Raw genomic sequence first — 7,794 nt, 5'->3', positions numbered from 1 at the left:
CTTTCAAGAACTCTCAAAGGCAAGGCCTCATCAAAACTGTTTCCTTTGGGAAACATAAATGGTTCTTTGAAGAACCATTTTTAAGAAAGTTCTTTGTTCAACTGGTTCAGAACCTTTTTTGAACTGGTTCTCTTTAGTAATTTTTCAGAATAAAAGGCTTTTTGAGCATTTTAAAACAGATGACTGTGTGCAGGTTGGAAACCAACATGAACATGTTGTTGGCCGGTTCTCCACGTTCCTTGTTCCTTCATTGGGTTCGAGACGAGCTATTAAAAATGTCAGCTGTGACGCTGTGGCATTTCTCCCTGTTTTCTGATGGTTTACAGAGTGAGACATTAATCCATTCACTGAGGAAATAATCTGCACATTAATCGACAAAGGAAAAGAATTGTTAACTGCTGCTGCCACCAAGTAACTCCAATAAACATGAAGAATCTTTAGGACTTTAAAGAACCACATAAAGTGTGTGGAGAACGAACCCCTAAATAAAGGGGATGGTTCTCTGTAGAACCAGAGAGCATTTTTAAGAAACATTTAAGAACCAGTATTTTTCTGAGAGTAGACTAGAAAAGTGCTATAGAAACCATCAGTGCTGGTGTAAAAGACTCCTTCAGGAAAAGTAAACGCCGTGTGATTTGAGGTGCAGTCAGACTCACAGTGAGTTTGATTTTCAGAAAGAAAACTGTGTAACGTGATCTTTTGTAATTCTAAAAGAACGGCGGCTCAAACTAGATTCCTTTAACTTGCTGTCAGAAAATGACAAACTGTGCTTCCATTCCCAGAGAACAGTCAGTCAGTCAGTCAGTCAGTCAGTCAGTTGGCACAGAGGAGAGGAACAATCTGCTGTCACTTTCTTTTGTCATTTCTGATTTTTTTTTTTTTTTTTTTTTTTTTTTTTTCACTTCAGAGAATCTGGTTTGAACTCGGTGGTCTCATCCTTCTAGGGCAGGGGTCACCAACCCAGTCCTCAAGGGCCCCCTGTCCTGCAGGTTTTGGTTTCAGCTCTGCTCTTTCACACCTGATCCATTTAAGGGCTTCATGCTGATTGGTTGAGGCAGATCTACCTGAACAGGGCATGAAGGAAGATGCATGGGCCTTAATTGAGTCAGGTGTGCAAGAGCAGAGCTGAAACCAAAACCAGCGGGACAGGGTGCCCTTGAGGACCGAATTGGTGACCCCTGTTCTAGGGTCACACAGAAAAAAAATCACACACACCAAAACAACCCCATAACTTTTACAAAGACAACATCTTAAATCACACACTTTCTTAATATCAGCAGCACACAATATTGATACTATAATAGTGTAACTATTAAATAAAACTATCAAATAAAGCATAAATGGCAAAAAAGGGGGATATGGTCTACCTGTTGTATATATACAGTATATATCTGTGTGTGTGTGTGTGTGTGTGTGTGTGCGTGTGTGTGTGTGTGTGTGTGTGTGCGTGTGAGAGAGACTGTGAGTGTGTGTGTAAATGTCAGTTGTTCAATTCAGTTCAGTTCAATTCAATTCAATCAGCCCTATTTTGGCCTTGGACCACCCCATTTCAGCTGTGTGCTTCGTTCAGCTACATCACAACCAGCTATAACAACTACATCAGACCTAAAAAAAATAAAAATAAAAGCAACAGCCACAAAAATTCACAAAGTGATTTTTTGGTGTGTGTCGTGCCCCTCCCTGTTTCCCATCAGAGGAGTCTATAATGGAGCATGCTGGGAACACCCAGTCAGACCAGTTCAGCTGTCAAAGTCATGCTGTTTTTTTTTTTTTTTTCTGAACACTCAAGCCTTTGTTCTCTCAGCTGTTTGACTGATGCTTACAAGAAACAGGCTTTGATTTCAGTTTCATTTTATCGTCATGACTATTCTTATACAGTAAAATGTTCAAAGTGACATTACACATGTTAAAATGAATTGCATTTAAAGTGGCCTGACTCAGTAAACAGTGGCTTGACTCTGCGAGGTTGGATCAGCCTCGCTCTGCAGACGCTGCCGCTCGCCGTGTCTCAGGCCTGCAGCTGATCACCTCATCAAGTTTTTCTTTGCAATGGGATTCAGGAACAAGGAAATGCTGGTGATTTTAGCCCAGAATCACCAGATTGTTTTCTTCTGAATCGGCCCAAGTCACGGCAACGTCTCTTCAAAGTCCAGATGCTGATGAGATTCTGGGCTCAAACCAGCAGGATTTCCTTCTGACTGAATCCCACAGGAGGAGAAAAACTAGTCTTCCATTTTTTGGAGCTCCAATAGCGTGGGAGCCCAGGAGGGTTAGTGCCCACTTTCTGCAAGCTGATGGGGATCCAAATAAAGAATAATAAAGAATAATGCTTGACATAACAAAAAGTCCTCTCATATCAGGAACCACAAAGCTAAAACCACCTCCAAGGCTTCATGCAAGTCACGTTTTGGGATCCAGGACAAAAACATGGATCAGCAGGTCGGACTGCTTTCTGTCACTCTGCTCTGTAAACTGGATCAGTCGTGTTGTTGATTTAAGAATGACTGCTTGTGATTGCTCCTGGCTAATTTCCTCCACCTGTTGTCTTTTACTGTATCTGGCATACCAGAGAGATGCCAGAGGAGGGATGGATGGATGGTTTTACAGCAACAATAATAACCTCTATTGTTCCTGCTAATGCCTGTTGGCCTACAATACTGCACTGGACACATAAAAAAAAAAACAAAAAAACGAAAGCTCCAAAAGCTCAGTGCTCCAGCAGTTATATGCATGCATGTCACATTACTTTCATCCAGAAGCTTTTTCAGTAATTCAAATTTTCTTTTGCTTTTCCTTTGCTGTGTTTTTGGTACCTGACTGCAGCATAAAAGGCTGTTCATCAGATTTATTACCAGAAAGTGACAAACTGTGTTTCCAGTCAGTCAGCAGAGAGGAAGCCAGGAATCCGCCGTCAACTCGTTTGTCACCTATATTTTGTCATTTCTCATCTTTCCACTCAAAAGAATTCAGGTTGAACTCGTGCTCTCATCCTTTGATAAAAAAACATCCACAAACCTATTTTTTTATCATAAAGTTTTTAATCTATTTATTTGTTTGTTTATTCTGTTAATAATAATACATTCTTTATTTCAGATACATAGTCCATATGACACAAAGTCCATATGAAAATGTTAGTTGTAATTCCTGGATTATTTATTTATTTCATCTTCTCTTTATTATCATTATGATCATTATATTATTAAACAGAGGATTATACAGAACCCTGTTGTCTTTTCTTAACACAGACTATTTCATGTACTTTTACTTTTGCAGTTGCATAAGACTGCATAAGACATTACACTGTTATAACGGTGACATATTTAGGACTGTTTTTGTGATTCAGACAGTTATGCACTTTCCCCCACGGTTGCTAATTTGTCTGTTGTGTCTTTGTTTAGGACCCTCACCAGCTGAGGATCTACAGGTCATTTTTAGTCTGACATTCACGTGTTAAATTCTTGTTTTTGCTCTTTTTCAAACAAAGTAAAAAGTCTGCAGGTGGGATGAGATGATCACTCCAACGCAGTTTCACTTGTGAATCTGTTGAAACGAGGCAGACTGAGGCAGATCAGCCCAGCAGGAGAACGAGAAAATGACGCCTAATTCAAGAAAAAGCTGGAGCGAAAGCTGGTTGATTAATGTAGGAAACAAATCGGAGGTTGTTTTCTCATTTTTTATTTTTTTTCACTATTTGAAGAAGAACAAGATTTTAAGACTCAAAATGAGGCTTTTTGCTTTGTACGTCTTGATACTGCCTGGAACCTCTCAGCTCATTTTCAGTTTCCATGGGGCGTTATTAATGGTCACAGGTCAAAATGAGTTACTATAATTAACTAAAACTAAACTAAAAACTAAAACCAGGTGTGAGAGAAACATTTCAGTTAACCAAAATAAAAATAAAAACTGGACACTGTAGGTGTTTTGACAACTGCTGTATAAATAAGCACACTAAGATCCAGGCAGTTCACATCTTTATGGTTTGTTACATATAATTTATTTTTACATTATGTTTTTACAGGCAATTTGCACTTTTTTTTTTTTTTTGATCAAGCCTCCAGTCTGTCCCGGCTGCATGAAGACAGACTGACAATAGAGCAGCTTTACTCCAGAAGCTCAGTGCTCCAGCAGTTACACATGTATGTACAGTATTTGTGTCACATTACTTTATTTCAGAAGCTTTTTGTCTACTTTTTTGAGTAGTTTGTTTTTTCCAGTAATTTAAAAATTCATTTTCTTTGCATCCACACAGCCGTGAACTGAACACTATGGGCTCTAGTTTCCCGGCGCAGCGCAGGATGGCGCAGTGAGGCGCACCCCGCGCAGAGCTAGTTTCGACAGGCGCAACGCGCGAGGCGAACGGTTTCCAAGTTTCGCAGACGGATCTGCGCCGAGATGGGAGTGGCGGCGCAGCAGGGGGAGGTGTTGACAGATTCAGCTTGGCGCAGTGACAGTTTCGTGCCAAAAGGCTTCGCCGAGGTGCGCCAAAAGCTCGCCTCCTTAAACCACGTCTACTTTCGGCGCAAGGCGCAGCGTGGCTGGCGCAGTGGAAGTTTGGCTGACAGGCGGGCAGTGCGCACGTCACCACAACCTCACAGGCAGGTTTCCAGAATGTCAGGCACAGTAACAATGCAATAAATACCCACAGAAACCACTATTCAATGCTACTATCTCAGTCAGCACATAAACATATCTCCATATCGACTGTCCTGTCACATCTGATGTCAGATCAAAGGAGATTGGCACCGTTTGGCAGCGTAATGGAAACCCAACCTGATCACCTGTCAGTCAAACAATGTGTCCCATACAGTGATGTCTTTTTTCCAGTCATGGGGCTCTAGTTTCGCAGACCTGGCGAGGCGCGGGCGCAGCGCAGCTGCTGCGCCAACTGGGTGTGTCCAAGTGGATTTTGCAAGTTTGGCACGCCGTGCGCCATGGCGCAACTACTGCGCCGTTCCTCCTACCGGCGCAAGGGAGGAGAGAAGGCGTGGTGTGGGTTTGACACAGCCGATTCACTTTAAACCAATCAAATGAGCCCCTGTCCTCGCCTTTAAAATGCGCTGCGCGAAGGCGTAGTGGTAGTCTACACATTTGACATGGATGAAGAGAGCAGCCGCATCACACACGCACTGAGGCCAGTCTTGGATGCTGCGATGTTGCTGGAGCTACCTGCCACCCATCTGTCCATCCATCCATCTAACCACCCATCCATCCATCCATGCATCTATCCTTAAATTTGTCTTCCTGAGTCCCCTGTCTTTCCATTACCTACCTGCCTCGCATCTCTTTTTTTCCAGCTCTGTCACCGTCTGTTAAAGTTATTGATTTTTACGAGCAAATATAAATTTTACTGTGAAGCCCCCATTTTTAATGAATGTTTTTACCTCAAAGGATAATCCTCGCCATATTCATATAAACAGCCTACATGTTTGTTTTGCAACTTTCGACTCCATCACTTACTGATGCAACAACACACTAGAGATTAAAACAAAATCCGGTTCATGAAAGCATTTACATTCGCTGTTCTAAACGCCCAGTGTCTGTCAAGGAACCGATGCATTTTACATTTTCTATATGTGTGGAATCAGGGTTTCATTCATTCATTCATCTTCTAAACCGCTTATCCTCACTAGGGTCGCGGGGGGTGCTGGAGCCTATCCCAGCGCTCACAGGGCGAAGGCAAGGAAACACCCTGGACAGGTCGCCAGTCCATCGCAGGGCAAATCAGGGTTTCCGTTAGAAAAAATTGGCACAGGACAACGTGACCGGCAGGTTTTCAATTTACCGGACAAATGTTTGAAATTCCGGTCAAATATTATCTGAATTTACTGAGCTTAAAATTATATGCAGGCTATATAAGAATGATATCAAGGCATGTCAATTAATAGCGTAATCTTTTTATTGAAAAGCAGGCTGTATCAAATTAAATTAGTGCCGTCAATTGACTCACGTGCGTAACGTCTAAAATTAATAAATAAATATTGCACAAGCCTGTGCTCTTTTAACATGAACGTTGCATACAATTGCAACTACAATTTGCAAACAAAAAAACTGGCTCATATCATTTTAATAACGCGGCGTGCTGCCAACTTGAAATCAAATAGATGCAATAAAAACTTAATTCATCAGCTGAATTAAAATCAAAAGTCTCAAGTGTCTCACCGCAACTTGCAATGCGCATCAGTCTTGTGACCTTGTTCTCCGCGCTGTTTTGATCCGGTTCTGCAGAAAAAAACCCTCTCTCTCCCTCTGGTACACCGGAGACAGGGATCACGCAGTCTATTTTTTTTTTTTTTTAAATTATAAATAAAATTACGTGGAAATTGACTGTTTTAATAAAATTCAAATTGTGAATATTTTCACCGGACATTTAAAAATTACCGGACTTTGGCAGATTTTACCAGTCATAGTCCGGTGATTGCTGGATAACGAAAACCCAGAGTGGAATATTTAAATATATATGGAAGAAAAACTGTAGTTAACAGGGGCAGCGCCAGACACCATAACTGGAAAAAAGACATCACTGTATGGGACACATTGTTTGACTGACAGGTGATCAGGTTGGGTTTCCATTACGCTGCCAAACGGTGCCAATCTCCTTTGATCTGACATCAGTTGTGACGGCACAGTCGATATGGAGATACGTTTATGTGCTGACTGAGATAGTAGCATTGAATAGTGGTTTCTGTGGGTATTTATTGCATTGTTAATGTGCCTGACATTCTGGAAACCTGCCTGTGAGGTTGTGGTGACGTGTGCGCACTGCCCGCCTGTCAGCCAAACTTCCACTGCGCCAGCCACGCTGCGCCTTGCGCCGAAAGTAGACGTGGTTTCAGGAGGCGAGCTTTTGGCGCACCTCGGCGAAGCCTTTTGGCACGAAACTGTCACTGCGCCAAGCTGAATCTGTCGACACCTCCCCCTGCTGCGCCGCCACTCCCATCTCGGCGCAGATCCGTCTGCGAAACTTGGAAACCGTTCGCCTCGCGCGTTGCGCTGGTCGAAACTAGCTCTGCGCGGGGTGCGCCTCACTGCGCCACCCTGCGCTGCGCCGGGAAACTAGAGCCCATGGTGTCTGGCGCTGCCCCTGTTAACTACACAGTTTTTCTTCCATATATATTTAAATATTCCACTCTGGGTTTTTGTTATCCGGTAATCACCGGACTATGACTGGTAAAATCTGCCAAAGTTCGGTAATTTTTAAATGTCCGGTGAAAATATTCACAATTTGAATTTTATTAAAACAGTCAATTTCCACGTAATTTTATTTATAATTTAAAAAAAAAAATAGACTGCGTGATCCTTGTCTCCGGTGTACCAGAGGGAGAGAGAGGGTTTTTTTCTGCAGAACCGGATCAAAACAGCAGCGAAGTCGCCTGGGGGAGAACAAGGTCACAAGACTGATGCGCATTGCAAGTTGCAGAGAGACACTTGAGACTTTTGATTTTAATTCAGCTGATGAATTAAGTTTTTATTGCATCTATTTGATTTCAAGTTGGCAGCACGCCGCGTTATTAAAATGATATGAGCCAGTTTTTTTGTTTGCAAATTGTAGTTGCAATTGTATGCAACGTTCATGTTAAAAGAGCACAGGCTTGTGCAATATTTATTTATTTATTTATTTTAGACGTTACGCACGTGAGTCAATTGACGGCACTAATTTAATTTGATACAGCCTGCTTTTCAATAAAAAGATTACGCTATAAATTGACATGACTTGATATCATTCTTATATAGCCTGCATATAATTTTAAGCTCAATAAATTCTGATAATATTTGACCGGAATTTCAAACATTTGT

Source organism: Myripristis murdjan, chromosome 1 (genome assembly GCF_902150065.1).
Source record: "Myripristis murdjan chromosome 1, fMyrMur1.1, whole genome shotgun sequence".
Taxonomy (NCBI): domain Eukaryota; kingdom Metazoa; phylum Chordata; class Actinopteri; order Holocentriformes; family Holocentridae; genus Myripristis; species Myripristis murdjan.
Note: the sequence above shows the minus strand (reverse complement) of the source record.